The sequence below is a fragment of the Gopherus evgoodei genome, unplaced genomic scaffold (assembly GCF_007399415.2).
Source record: "Gopherus evgoodei ecotype Sinaloan lineage unplaced genomic scaffold, rGopEvg1_v1.p scaffold_43_arrow_ctg1, whole genome shotgun sequence".
Taxonomy (NCBI): domain Eukaryota; kingdom Metazoa; phylum Chordata; order Testudines; family Testudinidae; genus Gopherus; species Gopherus evgoodei.
Genome location: NW_022060064.1, coordinates 2,067,097 through 2,086,603, shown reverse-complemented (window position 1 = coordinate 2,086,603; position 19,507 = coordinate 2,067,097).

Genomic DNA, 19,507 nt, shown 5'->3' with positions numbered 1-19,507 from the left:
GCCTGTGAGGGCCAGGGGGGATCGGGGCACCAAAATACAAGTTCACCCACGGCGCCATTTTCTCTAAGGCCAGCCCTGGAGCTGGGTATGGGGGAGGGGACATCCCCTAGGGCCGTGGTTCTCAACTAGGGGTCCCTGGACCTCTGGGGGGCTGCGAGCAGGTTTCAAGGGTCCTCCAAGCAGGGCCCGTGTTAGACTCGCTTGGGCCCAGGGCAGAAAGCCCAAACCTCACTGCCTGGGGCCGACGCCTGGGGCCATGAGCCCTGCCACCAGGGACTGAAGCCAAAGCTTGAACAATTAGCTTTGCGGGGGGCCTATCACATGGGGCCCCAGGCAATTGCCCTGGTTGCCACCCCTAACACCAGCCCTGGCTTTTATATGCAGAGAACCAGGCATACGCAGGGTCGTGGAGTTTTTATAGCACGTTGGGGGCCTTAGAAAGAAAAAGCCTCACTGGTGGGTGCCCCCTCACATCTCACAGCAGCCGCTGGTTAATCAGGTCAGGCTCCAGCCCTGGGAGTCTGGTCCGTTCTCCTAGCCCCACCTGGGGGAGGGTGTTTCCTGTCCCAAAAATTAGAGCATTTCCACCCTCTAACCTCATGGGTCTGTTCCTAGAATGGAAGCTGCATATTAAACCAGTCCCAAGAGGTTTGCCACACCCTGGCCTCCCCCCATTCTCCACCCTGGGAATTTTTTGGCAAACTCCAACCTCCAGTCCAGACTGCCCAAGCCGCCCACCTCCTGTGTATTTGCTGTCCCTCCCCTCCAGCAGGAACCCACCAGCCCCCTCCACCGATAATCCCTACCTGAACTGGCTCCTCCGCAGCCGTTTCCCTTCCCTGTCCCATGGGAGGATGGGATGAGCTGGAGCGAACCATGGACAACATCCTGCAGCCTGGCAGGGCAAGAAGGGCAACTGTGGAGGTTTCAGAACAGGCTTTAGTTCATGTCACATCACGATTCCCCCAGGATCTTTCCCTGCACAGACACAGCCTAGATTCTGCCATGCTGGGAACATGCTCCATCTCTTTACTGCAGGGGAGACCTGCCCCTCCTGCCAGGCTAAGCCCACAGGGAGATTTTTCAGCCTCCCCAGTAATAAAGTCTCTGAACAAAATGCTAGAAAGGAGCAGAAGCAAAGGGGCTGGGCAGGCTCCATAGGGACACTGGCTCCTCCCTTCCCCTCCTGTTCGGCCATGTCCTGTTTTTGGCAGAGATCGGCCACCTCATCTCCCCCCCAGAGGCAGCCATGTCTGCAGGCTCCCCCAACCAGCACCTACTAACCACCACCCACGTTGGGGGACTGACACAGGACAGCAAATTCCCACCTAACCAAGGACAAATTGCTGCAGATAAAACGGGCTGGGTTCACATCCCAAAGCTGAGGAGAATTTAAGAATTATGGAGAAAATAGGGAAAATAAGAGACTAGAGAGTCAATAATTGTAGGGAAAACGAGGGAATCTCCTTGGATTTTCTAGCCACATGTGGGGAGGGGAGAGAAGGGGAAGAACTAGAGAGAATTGTTATCAGGTTTTGAGACAGGAAAGAAATGGCACAAACAGGAAAAGGATGCAAGTAGCTCACCCCTGTAACCATAGGCGTGCGCAGCACATTTCATTAGGGTGTGCACCCAGGGAGCCCCACCCCATCCACTGCCTCCCACTTCCTGCCCCCCTCAGAACTGCCCCTGCTCCTTGTCCCATGACTTCCCCCCTCCTGGGACTCTGCCCCTAACTGCCCTCCAGGACCCATCCCACTATCTAAGCCTCCCTGCTCCTTGTCCCCTGACTTCCCCCTTCTAAGACCTCCCACTGTAACTACCTCCCTAGGACCCTTTCCCCTACCTGTCCCCCGACCCTTATCCACACTCCTACCCCCAGACAGACCCCCAGGACTTCCGACCCATCCAACTCCCTCTGCTCCCTGCCTGCCTGACACCACTCCACCCCCCACCCTCCGACAGACATCCCCCAGGACCATCAACCTATCCAACCCCCCTGCTCCTTGTCCCATGACCGCCCCCTCCAGAGATCTCCCAACCCACTAATCACTCCCCCAACTAGCCAACCCTCCCACCTCCTGGCAGCTCTGTCTAGTGGCTGCAGTCACCCACACACTCAAAGTGGCAGAGGAGGTTCCCTCTCCTTCGGTGGGAAGGTTGCCTAGTGGTTAAGGCACAGGACTCAGGCTCAGGTGTTCTGGGTTTCAATCTCTGCTCTGCCACAGACTCCCTGCTTAGCCTTGGGAAAGTCACTGCACCTCTTTGTGCCCTAGAGCCCACCTGCCAAATGGGGCCAATGCTGATCCTGCCTCCTGGGCTAAATCCATTCATGGCTGGGTGATGGGGTCGGGGGAATGGAGATCCCAACATGGGGAGATTGGGGCTGAATTTCTCCACAGCTGGAGAGTGATAGCCAGCTCCACGGGGGGGATGGGAGCTAGAGGGGCTCAGGGCAGCTGCACACAGAGTGGGGTCAGGGCTTCAGCCTTGCAACTTTTGCCACTAAGGTGGCTGGAGCACCTGAACTGGGGACTTCAGCCCCACATCGTCTGCCAGGGTCCAGGGCTTCTCCTCCCTGCCCCAGGGTGGCTCCTTTCCCCTCCACCCCGCCCCAGTGCAGCTCCTGCTGGGGTCTGGGCTTCTGTCCCCCACCTCCCAACCCAGCCTGGCTTCTCCTCCCCTGCCCCAGCTTGGCGCTTCTCCCCCTCCGTCCCTCCCTCCCATTGCAGCTCCTGCAGGGGCCCGGGGCTTCTCCGCCCCCCCACCCCAGCGTGGCTTCAGCCCAGTCCGGGGCTTCTCCTCTCCCACTCCAGCTCGGCTCCTACCTCCAGCCCCCTGCCAGTATCTGGAGCTTCTCCTCCCCTCAACCTCCCACTGCCCCCAACCCCAGCCTAGCCGGGCTCCCTGGGGCACCCGATGCTCCTGTAGCAGGAGCCGAGCCTGGCGGGCAGGGAGCAGCGAGTCACGCAGATGCCTTGGCAGAGCCATCAGCCCGAGAGGTGCGGGGCAGTGTGCCACCCACGAACCCTATAAGCCCCCCAGGGACCTCTCGAGCCTGGATGTAGGTATTTGAGCCCCCCACAAACCATCTAAGACTTCCCAGCGACCCCTAAAGATGAGAGATAGTTATCTTTGCCCCCCACGAACCTGTAAGGCCCACAGGGACCCCTACAGCCTGGAGATAGGTATTTGTGCACCCCAGAAACTCCCTAATCCTTCCCTGGACATCTCCAACCTGGACGTAGGTATCTGAGCTCCCCACGAACCCACTAATCCCCCCCAGGACCCCGACAGCCTGGATGTAGGGTTATGTGCAACCACAGCCCCTCTATGCACCCCAGGAACATCTACAGCCAGGACGTTGGTATCTGTGCCCCCCATAAGCCCCCTAATGCCACAGGAACCCCTACAGCCTGGACATAGGTATCTGTGCCCCCCACGAACCCGCAAAGCCCCCCAGGGACCTTCACAGCCAGGATGTTGGTATCTGTGCCCCCCATAAATTTCCTAAGCCCTCTGGGACCCCTCCAGTCTGCACGTAGGTATCTGTGACCCCCAGAAATCCCTGAATGCCCCAGGAACCCCTACAGCCTGGACTTAGGTATCTGTGACTCCAACGAACCTCCTAAACCACCCCGGACCCTCCAGCTATGACGTATGTATCTGTTCCCCCCTCTACCCCCAATCCCCTCGGACCCTAGACCCTGGACGTAGGTATCTGTGTCCGCCCCGATCCCCTTAAGCACTCCCATTACCCTTTAGCCTGGACGTAGGTATCTGTGCTCCCACAACCCCCCTAAACGTCCCCAGTGACCCCTTCAGCCTGGACGTAACTATCTGTGACCCCCACGAACCCCCCTAAATGCCCCAGGGATCCCTACAGCCTGGACACAGGTGTCTGAGTACCCCAGGAACCCCCTAAGCTCCTCGGGACACATCCAGCCTGGATGTATCTGAGCCCCCAGTGAACTGACTAATCTCCCTGGGACACCGACAGCCTGGACCTAGGTATCTGTGTCCCCCACAAACCCCCTATACCCCCCAGGGCTCCTCCAGCCTAGATGTAAGTATCTGTACCCCACAGCCCCCCTGGGACTCCTACAGCCTGGAGGTTCATATCTGTGCCCTCCACGAAACCCCAACCCCCCCCCCGGGACCCCTCCAGCCTGGAAGTAGGTATCTGTGCATCCCACGAACCCATAAACACCTATAGGGATGCCTACAGCATGGAAGTAGGTATCTGGGGCCCCCCAAAACCCCCTAAGCCCACCAGGGACCCCTACAGCCCAGAGATAAGTATCTGTGCTCTCCCAAACCCCATAAAACCCCCCCTGGACCCCTCCAGCCTGGACTTAGTTATCTGTGCCCCCCACGAACCCACTAAGCCCCCCCAGGGACCCTCCAGCCTGGACGGAGGTATCTGTGCCCCCCTCCCCACAACCCCTAAGTGCCGAGGAACCCCTCCAGCCTGGAGGTAGGTATCTGTACCCACTAGAAACCCCCTTAGCCACCCAGGGACCTGTCCAGCCTGGATGCAGGTATCTGTGCCCCTCACAAACTGCCTAAGTCCCCACCTGGGAACCCTCCAGCCTGGACCTAGGTATCTGTGCCCCCAGAACACACTAATTCCCCCTGGAAGCCCTATTGCCTGGTCATAGGTATCTCTGCCCCCTACAAACCCCCTAAGCCTCCCAGGGACCCCTACAGCCTAGACGTATGTATCTGTGTCCCCCAGAAAACCCCTAATCCACCAGGGGACCCCTCCAGCATGGACCTAGGTATCTGTGCCCCCCAGAACCCCCTAAACGCGCCCAAAACCACTCCAACCTGGACATAGATATCTGTGCCTCCCAAAAAATCTTTAAGTCCCCCAGGGACCCCTAGAGCCTGAAGATAGGTATCTCTGCCATCCACAAACCCCCCTAATCCTCCCTGGAACCTCTCCAGTCTGGAGGTACATATCTGTGCCCCCCACAAACCCCCTAAGCCCCCTGGAACCCCTCCAGCCTGGATGTAGATATCTGTTTCCCCTGGATGCCCTAAGCCCCCCCAGAATCCCTATAGCCTGGATGTAGGTATCTGTGTCCCCTACAATACCACTAAGCCCCCCCCAGGGACCCCTCCAGGACATACATAGGTATCTGTGCCCCTCACCTAGTCCCTAAACCCCCAGGGATCACTGTGCTCACCACAACCCCCTAAGCCGTCCAGGGACCCCTCCAGCCTGGACGAAGGTATTGGTGTCCTCCAAGAAGCCCCTAATCCCCACCAGTACGTCTACAGCCTGGACGCAAGTACCTATGCACCCCACAACCCCCCTAACTCTCCCAGGGTTCTGACCATCCTGGACTTAGGTATCTGGGACCCTACGAACCCCCTTAAGGCCCCCGGAATTCCTCCAGCCTGGACGTAGCTATCTGTACCTCCCATGACCCCTAAGCCCCCCAGGGATCTCTACAGCCTCTACGTAGGTGTGATGCTCTGTGCATTACCCTGAGTGGCCACACAGTGTCACTGTTGCTCCATGCAGGAAATGCTCTGTGCATTACCCTGCGTGGCCACATGGTGTCACTGTTGTTCCATGCGGGAAATGCTCTGGGCATTACTGTGATGGAGTAGGGACTGTCTGTGTGGGGGATGGGAGAGCAGCGGGTGACTTTAGGTGAGGGACAGGACCTAAGCCTGTAACTTAAGCTAGGCAGCGGGGAGGGGGTCAGCACCTTTGCCCAGGAAGCTGAACAAAAGAAGGGGCCGGCTGGAGGGAGTTAGTTCAGTTTTGGTTTGGAGCTGGGTTGTTGGAATTCAGGGAATCCCAAACTGGGAACTAAGCTTCCTGAACCCCCAGAAGGACTCGATTGAGGGGTCCTGGTTGTGCCCAAAAGCTCTGCTGTATCCTTCATTCCTGTTGGCCAAAAAAACCTTCTGTTTTACTGGCTGGCTGAGTCACTGTGTGTCCCAGGAAGAAGGGTGCAGGGCCGGATTCCACCACACTCCGTGACACCCCCTAAGCCCCTCCGGGACCCCTGCAGCCTGGACGTAGGTATCTGTGCCCCTCACCAAACCCTTGAGCCCTCCACGGACCTCTACAGCCTGGACCTAGATATCTGTGCCCCCCACGAACCCCCTAAGGCCCCCAGGGACCCCTGCAGCCTGGACGTAGGTGGAACCCTTCTGTCAGGCTGAATTCATAGCAGCAAGGATTGGGTTCAATACATAGGGGTCCCTTTCCTACAACATAATGCAAACCAGCTCGAACCCCCACCCAGTGACATGGAAAAATTTTACATACACACCCCTAGGTGCCTCAAAGAGGCAATACTTCCCCTCTTGCAAGCAGAGTCTGGGTATAGCAGAAAATGTTTAATAACATGAGATAAACAACGTAGCATTAAATTGGGAAAACACCTCAACTAGGCCATGTCCTTTTCCCTGGGCTCTTGAGTCCAGCAATCCCCAAATCACCCCAAGACTCCAAAGTCCAATACCTCCAATGTTTCAAGAGTCCAGCAACCCCAAAATCACCCATAGTCCCGCAGCCCCAGAGTTCAAGGGTCTATCTGCAGGGTTTTTCCCCTGCCAGCCTTGGTAGAAAGGGGCACCTTACATGGTCCACTGCCGACTACCCTGCCTCTCCGTGGGATTCTGCTTCCACCTTCCCCACGAACTGCTCAGCTCAGTCCACCAGCTGCTCTGCTTTGCCAGCCAGCCTGTGATCTGCTCCAGCTGTCTCCTAAAACTACTTCACTCACCTCACTCCGTGAGCCACTCCAACCATCCCACAAACTGCTCTTCTCAGTCAGCTACTCTGTTCCACAATATAGCTTCAGACTAGCTAGCACAGCTCTTTAGAGATTTTAGTTTGGGAACCTAGAACTTCAAGTCTTAAGAGGTCAAAAATCAGCTCTGCTATTCAACTGTTAAAAGAAAAAAAAAGTGCAATTGGTGTTTCTGGCTCACCCAAGGAGCCCACTCCCTTGTCTAGCGAGTGCCACTCAATTGATGGTGAGAATCCCTGTCTCAAAGCAGTTTCACAGTTCCTCATCCACACAATCAGGGTGAAAACACTCCACATCTCATGCCCCAACAACAAATAAACTGGGGATCCCACAGCTGCCAAAGCAACCATCCCAGGCTGCCGTGATCGTGTCAGGCAAGGTGGGTGCGCCTATGCAAACATGATCAGCCCCTGCAATTCTTTTCCACACTCGCCATAATTCACCACCAGATGTCAGAGTAGAGTTCATCCTGCTTCTGCTTACATATGTATCTGTGCCCCCCACAACCACCTAATCCCACTGGGACCCATCTAGCCTGGATAAAGGTATCTGTGCTTCCCGCAAACCTCTAAGCCCCCCAGGAAACCCACAAGCCCAGATGTAGGCATCTGTACACCCCGCAAACCCCCTAAGACCCACAGGACCCCTCCAGCCTGTAGGTAGGTATCTGTGACCCTCAGAGCCCCACAAAGACCCTAGGGACCCCTACAGTATGGATGTTTGTATCTGTGATCCCCACAAACCGCCTAAGCTACCCAGGGCCCCCTACAATCGGGACATAGGTATCTGTTCGTCCCCACAACCCTCCTAATCCCCCAAGGGACCCCTCCAGCCTAGACGCAGGTATCTGTGCTCCCCACAAACCCCCTAGGACACGATGGGACCCCTCCAGCCTCGACATAGTTATCTGAGCTCCCCAGAACCTCCCTAAGCCCCCCGGAACCCCTCCAGCCTAGACGCAGGTATCTGTGCCCAACATGAACCCCCTAAGGCCCCCAGGACTCCTCTTGCCTGGATGAAGGTATCTTTGCCCCCCACAAACCCCTAAGCTCCCCCAGGATCCCTATAACCTGGATGTAGGTATCTGTGCACCCTCACAAACCCATTGATCCTCCCAGCGATCCCTCCAGCCTGGAAGTAGGTATCTGTGCGTCCCACGAACCCATAAGCACCTATAGGGATGCCTACAGCATGGAAGAAGGTATCTGGGGCCCCCCAAAACCCCCTAAGCCCACCAGGGACCCCTACAGCCCAGAGATAAGTATCTGTGCTCTCCCAAACCCCATAAGCCCCCCCCCTGGACCCCTCCAGCCTGGACTTAGTTATCTGTGCCCCCCACGAACCCACTAAGCCCCCCAGGGACCCTCCAGCCTGGACGGAGGTATCTGTGCCCCCCCTCCCCACAACCCCTAAGTGCCGAGGAACCCCTCCAACCTGGAGGTAGGTATCTGTACCCATTAGAAACCCCCTTAGCCACCCAGGGACCTGTCCAGCCTGGATGCAGGTATCTGTGCCCCTCACAAACTGCCTAAGTCCCCACCTGGGAACCCTCCAGCCTGGACCTAGGTATCTGTGCCCCCCCAACACACTAATTCCCCCTGGAAGCCCTATTGCCTGGACATAGGTATCTCTGCCCCCTACAAACCCCCTAAGCCTCCCAGGGACCCCTACAGCCTAGACGTATGTATCTGTGTCCCCCAGAAAACCCCTAATCCACCAGGGGACCCCTCCAGCATGGACCTAGGTATCTGTGCCCCCCAGAACCCCCTAAACGCGCCCAAAACCACTCCAACCTGGACATAGATATCTGTGCCTCCCAAAAAATCTTTAAGCCCCCCAGGGACCCCTAGAGCCTGAAGATAGGTATCTCTGCCATCCACAAACCCCCCTAATCCTCCCTGGAACCTCTCCAGTCTGGACATACATATCTGTACATGAACCCCCTAAGGCCCCCAGGACTCCTCTTGCCTGGATGAAGGTATCTTTGCCCCCCACAAACCCCTAAGCTCCCCAAGGATCCCTATAACCTGGATGTAGGTATCTGTGCACCCTCACAAACCCATTGATCCTCCCAGCGATCCCTACAGCATGGATGTAGGTATCTGTGCCCCCCCACAACTTCCTAATACCCCCAGAACCCCTCCAGCCTGGATGTAGATATTTGTGACCTCCAGGAAACCCCTAAGGCCTCCCCAGGACTTCTCCAACCTGGACATAGGTATCTCTGCCCCCCACAAGTCCCCTAAGACCCATAGGGCCCCCACCAGCCTGGTTGTAGCTATGTGTATGCCACACAAACCCCCTAAGCTCCCCAGGGCCCCCTCTAACCGGGAAGTAGGTATCTGCACAACCACAACCTCTTAAGCCCCCCAGAGACCCCTCCAGACCATACACAGGTTTCTGTGCCCCTCACCAACTCCCTAAACCCCCAGGGACCACTACAGCCTGGACATATGTATCTGTGCTCACCACAACCCCCTAAGCTGTCCAGGGAACTCTCCAGCCTGGACGTAGATATTTGTGTCCCCCATGAAGCCCCTAATCCCCACCGGAATGCCTCCAGCCTGGACGTAGCTATCTGTGCCCCCCATGACCCCTAAGCCCCCCAGGGATAGCTACAGCCTCTACATAGGCGTGATGCTCTGTGCATTACCCTGCGTGGCCACACGGTGTCACTGTTGCTCCATGAGGGAAATGCTCTGGGCATTACTGTGATGGAGTAGGGACTGTCTGTGTGGGGGATGGGAGAGCAGGGGGTGACTTTAGGCCCGGACACGTGCTCAGCTTGTAACCTGAGCTAGGCAGGGGGGAGGGGGTCAGCACCTTTGTCCGGGAAGCTGGACACAGGAAGGGGCCGGCTGGAGGGAGTTGGGTTAGTCCAGTTTTGGTTTTGGTCTGGGTGGTTGGAATTCAGGGAATCCCAAACTGGGAACTAAGTTTCCTGAATGCCCAGAGGGTCTCGATTGCAAGGTCCTGCTTGTGCCTCCAAGCTCTGCTGTATCTTTCGGTCCTGTTGTCCAATAAACCTTCTGTTTTACTGGCTCGCTGAGAGTCACTATGTGTCCCAAGAAGAGGGGTGCAGGGCCGGACTCCCCTACACTCCGTGACAGACCCTAAGCCCCTCCGGGAACCCTGCAGCCTGGACGTAGGTATCTGTGGCCCCCACCAAACACCTAAGCCCCCCAGGGTCCTCTACAGCCTGGACCTAGATATCTGTGCCCCCCACAAACCCCCTAAGCCCCCCAGGGACCTATACAGCCAGGACATTGGTATCTGTGCCCCATAGAGACTCCATAAGACCCCTGGGACACTCCAGTGTGCACGTAGGTATATGTGCTCCTCAGAAACCCCCTAACCCCCCAGGAACCCCTACAGCCTGGATGTAGGTATTTGTACTCCCACAACCCCCCTAACCACCCCTGGGACATCTACAATCTGGACGTAGATATCTGTGCCCCTCATGAAACCTCTAATCCCCCCTGGGACCGATACAGCCTGGACATACGTATCTGTGCCCACTCGAACCCCTAAGACCCCCTGGTACCCCTACAGTCTGGACATAGGTATCTTGGGCCCCCACAAATCCCCTAAGACTTCCAGGATGCCTCCAGCCTGGACGTACGTATCTATGCCCCCCACTAATCCCTTAAGACCCCCTGGTACCACTACAGCCTGGATGTAGGAATATGTGCCCCCCACGAACCCCGTAAGTCCCGCTGGGACCCCTAGAGCCTGGAGATTGGTGTGTGTGTCCCCAAAAAAACTCTCTAAGCCCCCCAGGGACCCCTATGGCCTGGACGTAGGTATCTGTGCACCCCAAGGCCCCTAAGATCCCCCGGACCCCTACAGCCTGGATGTAGGTGTGACGGTGCTCCCTGTGGGAGCCAGCTGAGGTCACTCAATCAGGGTGAACTGCAAACAAAACAGGGCAGACAAATCCCAAATGCTGGTGGTTATTTCAATACTTAGATTTACCAAGCCAGCACAAAACAGCTTCTGTAGTACCTCACTGGTTACTTAGAAGTTTAAACCACGCAGTTCCCTTAAGTACCCAGCCTCAGGCCTCCGTCCAGACACACCTGTCAGATATGATGATGATTCCTGAAAATCTTACTTCATCATATAAAAGAAAAGATTCTTCCAATCCCAAAGGATCAGCCACATACCCAGGTTCAATTATAACTTAGATCTTACCTAAAATACATGCTATAGCCAATTCTTATTAACTAAGCTAAAATGTATTAGAAAAGAAAAGAGAGAGAGTGTTGGTTAAAAGACCAATAGACATATAGACATGAATTCAATTCTTGAGGTTCAGATACATAGTAGAGGTGAGCTTGTAGTAGCCAAAAGTCCTTTTAGAAATAGTCCATAGGTTATAGTCCAATTTCCATATTCAGGGTGGCTCCAGTCAATGACTGGGGATCTCAATCCTTGTGGCTTAAGGTTTCCCCCTCTTGAAACCCAAAGCAGATCTGAGATGAAGAAGGATCGTGTCCCAGGCTTCTTATACATTTCCAGCAGCCTTTCGGCCTGAGAAAACAATAGGCTTAACTCTCCTTCCAAACATCCTGGCAATTAGCACAGGGTAATTATTCATTAAACAGTTCAAATACAGGTTACCACAACCTTCAAAGAGACACTAGAGACAATAATACTATTTAATTCAAGTATCATCTTAAATGTTAATATTCCTTTTTTGCTCTTTGAATTAAAACTATAGCAATAGACAAGACTTGTTTGCTGACATCACAAGACCTGAGCAAACATCTCCCCTTCTACCTCTAACACTGCAGACTTGCATTTCAAAGCTCTGTTCATTTACATATCTTCCCAACCAGTCCTTAAGGTTCACCCACGGGTCAGGTCAGTCGGTGAGGTGAGTTAATTAACTCTTTCTGGCCCTGTTACCTTTCAATGAGATATTATATTATACTCATAACGTCACACACCCCCTTACCAGCACACAGAGCCTGCAGGGAAGCTCCTCCTGCCAGATGTGTTCTGTTGTGCATAGCTGTCTTCCAAGCAGTTGATCTGGGTTTGATTCCCAGCCAATACAATAATGGCTTCTTGCTTCTGTTATTTCCTTGTCTAGAAGTGGTTTAATTTCACTCATATTATGTTACAATCACATTATCAATAGAATGAGACAATAAATGTGTCAAAATCCAGCAGGTCCTACAGGATGGAGGCATACAAGGGCTGGAATGTGTCATCTGAGAAAGACAGAACACTTGGAAACCTGCATCTCCCATCCCCTGGCCTTCCATGTTATGATTCCAGGTGCGTGAGCTGTTCATATGATGTTTCTGCATGATGGAGAAATAAAGTTTTGAGTCAGTTTTTGCTCCTGCAGATTCCTTTGCTGTTACAAACAAAAGGGAGGCAAAATAAACATAAACCCCAAATTGCAATACAGGTGGGGAAAGAGAAGATCATGGTTAAGCCAAACACATCAAAATAAAAATTAATACTAAAAAGGGAAGGGGGGAAGATATCAGGTATGTGGAGATCCCCTTGATATTTGAACTCAAATTGTTAGAATCAAAGTTCAGACTTGATACTGGAAAACCTGCAACTACCTGTGTCTCTGAACACCTGTGATCAGCAAGATCGAGTTGGGAGACTTGTTCTGCTTCAATCATTTATTGTCTCTCTGTGTTCTCCATCTCTTCTCCCCCCAATTCCTCGTCTCCAATGTCTTGTGCTCCCTCTCCCCTGTCCTTGCCCAGGAACTCACACTCTACAGTATTTAGGAAAAGCCAGAGCTTTGATGTTCTGCATATGATCCTGTGTCAGAGGATGTGTGATCCAGGTCAGAACCAGTCACCAGAACAATATAACCCTTTATGGGTGACTTCTCTGCCTACTCTGCAATTTACACAAACACCCACTGCAGAGGGTGGGGTACAGCTCTGACTGAGAGGCCTCACAGCAGAAATTTCAGCCCAAAGACAAATTTGTGTGAAATGTTGAGAAGTGAAGAGCCCACAGCTTGGTGGCCCCCAGCAGCACTCCTGGGGTGGCCGGAGCAGCAGCTGGTCCCCTGGGGCTCCCCCCTGCCCCAGCAGCAGCTGGAGTGGCACCGACTCTCAGGGCTTCTCCCCTAGTAGCTGGTGCTCGTTAGCCATCAAATAAATCAAAACATTTCCACCTGCAAGTGGATTTAGCCCGGGACCCTCAGAATCAGCAGCTGTTACACCCCCCACTGAGCTCTCTGGTCAGGTGTCCTAGCGCTGGAAGCCTCCTGTTTAGATCCTGAAATAGCGTTTTTGCACCATGGGGCTGAAATTTTGGACTGGACATTGTAGCTCCACTGTTATTTTATTGAATTGCTTCAAAGCAGCAACTCAAGAAAGTCTCCTAAGTGCCAGGCTCTCTGCCATGGAAACAGCTGCCCCTGCTCTCCAGGAATCTGTGTGTTCCACACAGCAACATACAAACCTGCTCTGAACTGAAGCGGGGTCAGACAGTGACGGTAACACAAATCTTCAGACTATTAATCCAAGTCCCTTCCTTTCTTTAACCCAGGACGTGCCCGTCACCTGTTAGCCATGGCGTTATCTTCATCTTCAAATACCTCTCAGGACATTGAACAGAGGAAGTGAAACCCCCTCTCCCAAATGGCTCCCTGTTGAGGCGTTGTACCGTACCTGCCCCTGGACACTGTCTGGTTTTATATTCTTAGAGCTTTTTCTCTTCAAACCCCTTATCCCAATCTGTGGGCCACCATCGCATTTCAGAGTTTAGAATTTACTCTCATCATCCTCGTATGGCACTTTCCATGTGAATTGGGCAAAGCAAGTGGGGGAACCTACACGGCTAATGAAAACCAACACTCTGGATGAGGCTTGAACATGCATCCACAGCTGCATTTCCCCCTGCATGAGCCACTATATGTCCTTAAGAGATAAACTTGGGCTGTAGATGGTTATGTGTGTCTGTGGTTCACCACTTTGGCTGCTATGTAAAACCCAGCAGAAGGTGGTTGGGGTTTTGTTTTGTTTTAAGCAATTAGAATCAAGTCCATTTTAACAGGCAGAAAATCTCCTCTAGCCCCATTTGACTCTTTCTGACCATTTTCTTCCTTCCCCCTCAGTGTCTTGTCTTTCCTTCCCCACTGGGGACATGCAGAGATGAACCCCAGTCAGTCTGTGTCACAGAGAGTCTGTATCTCCTAAGGAATGTGGGTGAAGGATTCCAGCTGAATTAACTCCGCTCACCTGGGTTAGAAACATTTGCAGATAGTGGGAAATGGGATGTTAATTCAGACCCAGGAGGCCAGGCAAAGGCTTCATGACCATGATCTCCAGGAAGGGAGAGAAGATCCCCAGGAAGGAACAGAGCTTCCTTTAGAGTCGAGCTGGGGTCTCTTGGAAGTTGGAAAAGACCCTTGGTCATTGAGGTTCTCATGGGATCGTACTGCTCCAGAGTCCTGGGTGCAGGGGAAATGTCAGTGCACAGTCTGAAATGGAAGGGAGGATCCTGGAAGGGAAAGAGGAACAGAAAATGGAGAGGAATGAAACAGAGAGCAAACCCCTCTTCTCTCTCCCCTCCCTGACCCAGCAAGAAATGTTATCAATGGGGAAACTCTCCACCATGAACGGCAGAGAACACAGAGACATTTGCTGTACGCTGTGAAGTAGGGTGACCAGACACCAAGTGTGAAAAATCAGGAGCTTTTTATCAGATTCATTGCTGGTATAGCGGTGAGCTTAGCTGTCTTCCAAACAGTTGACCTGGTTCTCTTCCCAGCCAATGCAGTGATGTGATGTCACCTCCCCTGGGAACTGGTTTTAGTTTCAGTCACTTAGTACCAGTTTATCAATGGAATGAGAGAATTAGTGTCCCAAATCCCACCAGGTCATTAAACACACAGGAGACAAAGAAAGGGGCAAGACTATAAAATGAGCAGTTGGAGTCATCCAGGTATTATGATGTTTGGTTTATATTTTAAAAAAAAATCCTTTATGTCCCTCTCCCTTTTAGACTCAGAGAGTTTAAGGTCAGAAGGGACCAGTGTGATCATCTAGTCTGACCTGCTGCACCTTGCAGGCCAAAAGACCCCACCCACCCACTCCTGTAATAGACCCGGGAGGGGAGGCAGCTCTGTGCATTGTCCCTACCCCAGATAGCGCATGGAGGCCCTCTGCTCCCCTCGCCCCATGGGTGTGCAGAGACGTGCCAGCAGCACTAAGGTGGCTCCCTGCCCACTCTGCCTCTGTCCCTCCGTGCCACTCCCAAAAGTGGCTGGCGTGTCCCAGCATCCCCTGGGGTGGAGGGAGTGTCTCCATTCACTGCCCCTGCCCCGAGTACCAACTCTGCAGCTCCCATTCATCAGGAACTGCAGCCAATGGGAGCTCTGGCGGGAGCTCTGGCGGCAGCGGCTCACTGAGACCCCCTGGCACGGCCCACCTAGGAGCTGCTGCCACAGGGCTGGGTGTACTGGTCACTTTGGGAGCTGCATTGCCTGAGGTAAGAGCCACTCCTCCTGCAACCCAACACCATTCCCCAACGCAGAGCCAGCACCCAAATTTCCTCCCAGAGCTTTGCTTTTCTTCCTTTCACCAAGAACCATCCTTCTCTCTTGGGCTGTAAGTAGCCATCCCTAGGAAGACAAGAGGCAGGCACAGGATTCTGCCTCCCAGCAGCCAACCGCACCTCCCCAGGCTTTACAGAATGAATGGTGGTGCTCTGCTAACCCCACTTAGCTGCACTGAGGGGCTTAGCTTCTGCCCTGCCTTCCTCAGCTCGACTTTCCTCTTTTGCCCCATTTCCGCCTCATTTCCTTCTTTGGCAAGTCACACAGAGGAGGCCAGCAGGAAGAGCCAGCCTCCGTAGGCTCACCTCCCAGGGCAGAGGAGGCCAAGCCACAAAGCTTCAAAAGATGAGCGGCCCAGATCCTCAAGCTTTACCCTGCTGATGCCAAGGGTTTTTCTTAGCTCATTTCACCACCCTCAGCCAAGCAGGGGTTGGAGTTATTTCAGGTGTTACCCAAAATTGGGCCAGCTAGTAAGAGTAGGGAGGACTAATGACCCCCCCCAGAGTTTGGCAGAAAGCAGCACATTTATTATATTGATAGCTAAGCTCAAAAGAAGTGTGTGTGTGGGGGGGTCACACTCACACTCGCATACTCATGTTCCCAGGATTGGCACAGCACTGGAGATGTCAGGATTCTGCAAGGTAAGTGTCCCACAGAGCAGTGATGGACGGTGCGATGAAGGTAAGTCTTCCTGAGACACAATGAAATGCAACACAGAGAACCACTGGCCAGGCAGTCCGGGCAAAGGACATTCACTGGAGGTACAAGCTTGTGAGTGACTCCTGAGCACAGGGCCCCTTCCCCGTTTTGAGGACCTGCACCTCCTGGCCTGCAACTAGAGATGACTTGGTTGCATCTGGTTGGTCACACTCCACCTTGGGCAGTGTCCATGCTCTAGGTGTGTGAGTGCTGCCTAATTAGAGTCCCAGACACCTTGTCTACCTGGGAGCTCTTCTGCTCTTCAACCAGCCCATTCATCCCACAAGCATAGCTGGAGGGGGAAAGCCACTTCACAGGCATTCAGAGAGGAGGAGGAGACAAAAGCGGGAGGGAGGGGAAGTATAACAGACCTTTTGAGCATAGAAATCACTGCTTCTCCTACAACAGCAGGGACAGGCCAGTAGGAGCTGGGAAAATTAAGCTATCATATTTCTGCCTGGTTTTGAACCAGGGACCTTTGGGGGGTTAGGCAAATGTGATAACAACTACACTACAGAAACCCTGTCATAGGGCTTTGCTCCTCCCTTCATAAGAACATAAGAATGGCCATACTGAGTCAGCCCAAAAGTCCATCCATCCCAGTATCCTGTCTGCCAACAGTGACCAATGCCAGGTGCCCCAGAGAGAGTGAATCTAACAAGTAATGATCGAGTGATCTCTCTCCTGCCATCCATCTCCACCCTCTGAAAAACAGAGGCTAGTGATACCTTTCCTTAAAATCCTAGCTAATAGCCTTTCATGGACTTAATCTCCAATAATTTATCTGCAAAAGGAACAGGAGTACTTGTGGAACCTTAGAGATCAACAAATTTATTTGAATGTAAGCTTTCCTGGGATAAAATCCACTTCATCAGATGCATGCAGTGGAAAATACAGTAGGAAAATATATATATATACACACACACACACACAGAGAGAACATGAAAAAATGGGTGTTGCCGTACACACTATAACAAGAGTGATCAGTTAAGGTGAGCTATTATCAGCAGGAGAAAAAACCTTGTGTAGTGATAATCAGGATGGCCCATTTCCAGCAGTTTTCAGGAAGGTGTGAGTAACAGTAGGGGGACAAATAAACATGGGGAAATAGTTTTACTTTGTGTAATGACCCATCCACTCCCAGTCTTTATTCAAGCCTAATTTCATTATGTCCAGTTTGCAAATTAATTCCAATTCAGCAGTCTCTCATGGGAGCCTGTTTTTGAATGTTTTTTGTTGTAATATTGCAACTTTTAGGTCTGTAAATGAGTGACCAGGGAAATTGAAGTGTTCTCCGACAGGTTTTTGAATGTTACAATTCTTCATGTCTGATTTGTGTCCATTTATTCTTTTATGTAGAGATTGTCTGGTCTGGCCAATGTACATGGCAGAGGGGCATTGCTGGCACATGATGGCATATATCATATTGGGGGGCTGTCTGTAAGCAAGGACTGTCCTGTCTCCCAAGATCTGTGAGAGTGAGAGATCATCCTTCAGGATTGGTTGTAGATCCTTGATGATGCGCTGGAGAGGTCTTAGTTGGGGGCTGAAGGTGATGGCTAGTGGTTTTATGTTCCTTTCTATGTTGGGCCTGTCCTGTAATAGGTGACTTCTGGGTACTCTTCTGGCTCTGTCAATCTGTTTCTTCACTTCAGCAGGTGGATATTGTAGTTGTAAGAACTCTTGATAGAGATCTTGTAAGTGTTTGTCTCTGTCTGAGGGGTTGGAGCAAATGCTGTTGTATTTTAGAGCTTGGCTGTAGACAATGGATCCTGTGGTGTGGTCTGGGTTAAAGCTGGAGGCATGTAGGTAAGTATAGCGGTCAGTAGATTTCCAATATAGGGTGGAGTTTATGTGACCATCGCTTACTAGCACTGTAGTGTCCAGGAAGTGGATCTGTTGTGTGGACTGATGGTGGGATGGAAATTGTTGAAATCACGGTGGAATTCCTCAAGGGTTTTCTTTTCCATGGGATCAGATGATGAAGATGTCATAAGTAAGCACAAGTAGAGTAGGGGCATTAGGGGATGAGAGCTCAGGAAGCGTTGTTCTAAGTCAGCCATACAAATTTTGGCATCCTGTGGGGCCATATGAGTACCCATAGCAGTGCTGCTGACTTGAAGATTTACATTGTCCCCAAATGTGAAATAGTTGTGGGTGAGGACAAAGTCACAACGTTCAGCCACCCGGTTTGCCGTGACATTATCGGGGATTCTGTTCCTGATGGCTTGTAGTCCATCTTTGTGTGGAATGTTGGTGTAGACAGCTTCTACCTCCATAGTGGCCAGGATGGTGTTTTCTGCAGGGTCACCAATGGATTGTAGTTTCTTCAGGAAGTCACTGGCTCTCGAAGATAGCTGGGAGTGTTGGTGGCGTAGGGCCTGAGGAGGAAGTCTACATAGCCAGGCAATCCTGCTGTCAGGTTGCCATTGCCTGAGATGATGGGGCGTCCAGGATTTCCAGGTTTATGGATCTTGGATGGCAGATAGAATAACCCTGATTGGGGTTCTAGACTATCTTATTGCCAAGGGACGGAGAAACTTGGCCAACAGCAGGGAGTGCAGAACACCTCCCTAGTGTGGGGGTGACAGCGCCTCCAGGATCCTGACATCCTAGCACTTTACACACCTTCCTGGAGCTTCCCAAAGCCCCGGAACTGTGACCCCCACCCTACTGATGAGAAACAGGCCTGGAGAGGGGAAGCTACTGGCTCAGAGTCACACCAAGTGTCAGAAGTATGGATGGGACTCCATAGTCCTTCTTTCCAGGCCCCTTCGCTAACCACTGCTGCACACTCCCTCCCACAGCTGGCAATTACAAGCAGACCCTCATGGCCACTCCCCCTGCCTCTGAGAGGGAGTGTGCTCCGCTGGAGTGACTGGACCAGGGGATTGGGAGTCAGGACTCCTGAGTTCCATTGCTGGGTTTCCTATTGGTTCCACTGCTGGTTCTTTTCCTTTTCCTGGGGGACTTTGGGCAAGTTGTTCTTCCCTCTAGGGCTCTATCCCCAGCAGTCAAATGGGGATTTCATACTTTCCCGCTATTGGAAAGTGCTGGGAGAATCCCCCAGCAAAAGCTGCTCTGACAGTGCTAAGCAGCATCTCACCATTCAAGGTAGGAGCACACTGCCCAGGAGGAGTGTTTGGCTCTGGGGTTTCACTTCAGCCCAATCTAGAGAGAGGGGCCCAGCTATGGAGTTTGGCTCAAGAAGACCAAGTCTCCAATTTGTTAAGGGCATTTTGAATTCCAATCCTGCGCTCCAAAGTGCTTGATGTCAGTTGTAAATTTTAGAAGCATGCTTTCCACTCCATTTTCCAAATCATTCATGAAAATATTGAATAGTACCGGACCCCGGACTGATCCCTGCCGGATCCACTAGGTACACCCTCTCCGTTGGACAGCCAAACATGGAGAAGGGCTCCTGGAATCTGGGCTTTCAACCAGCTCTGCATCCACATTACACTGATTGCAGCTGGACCGCATT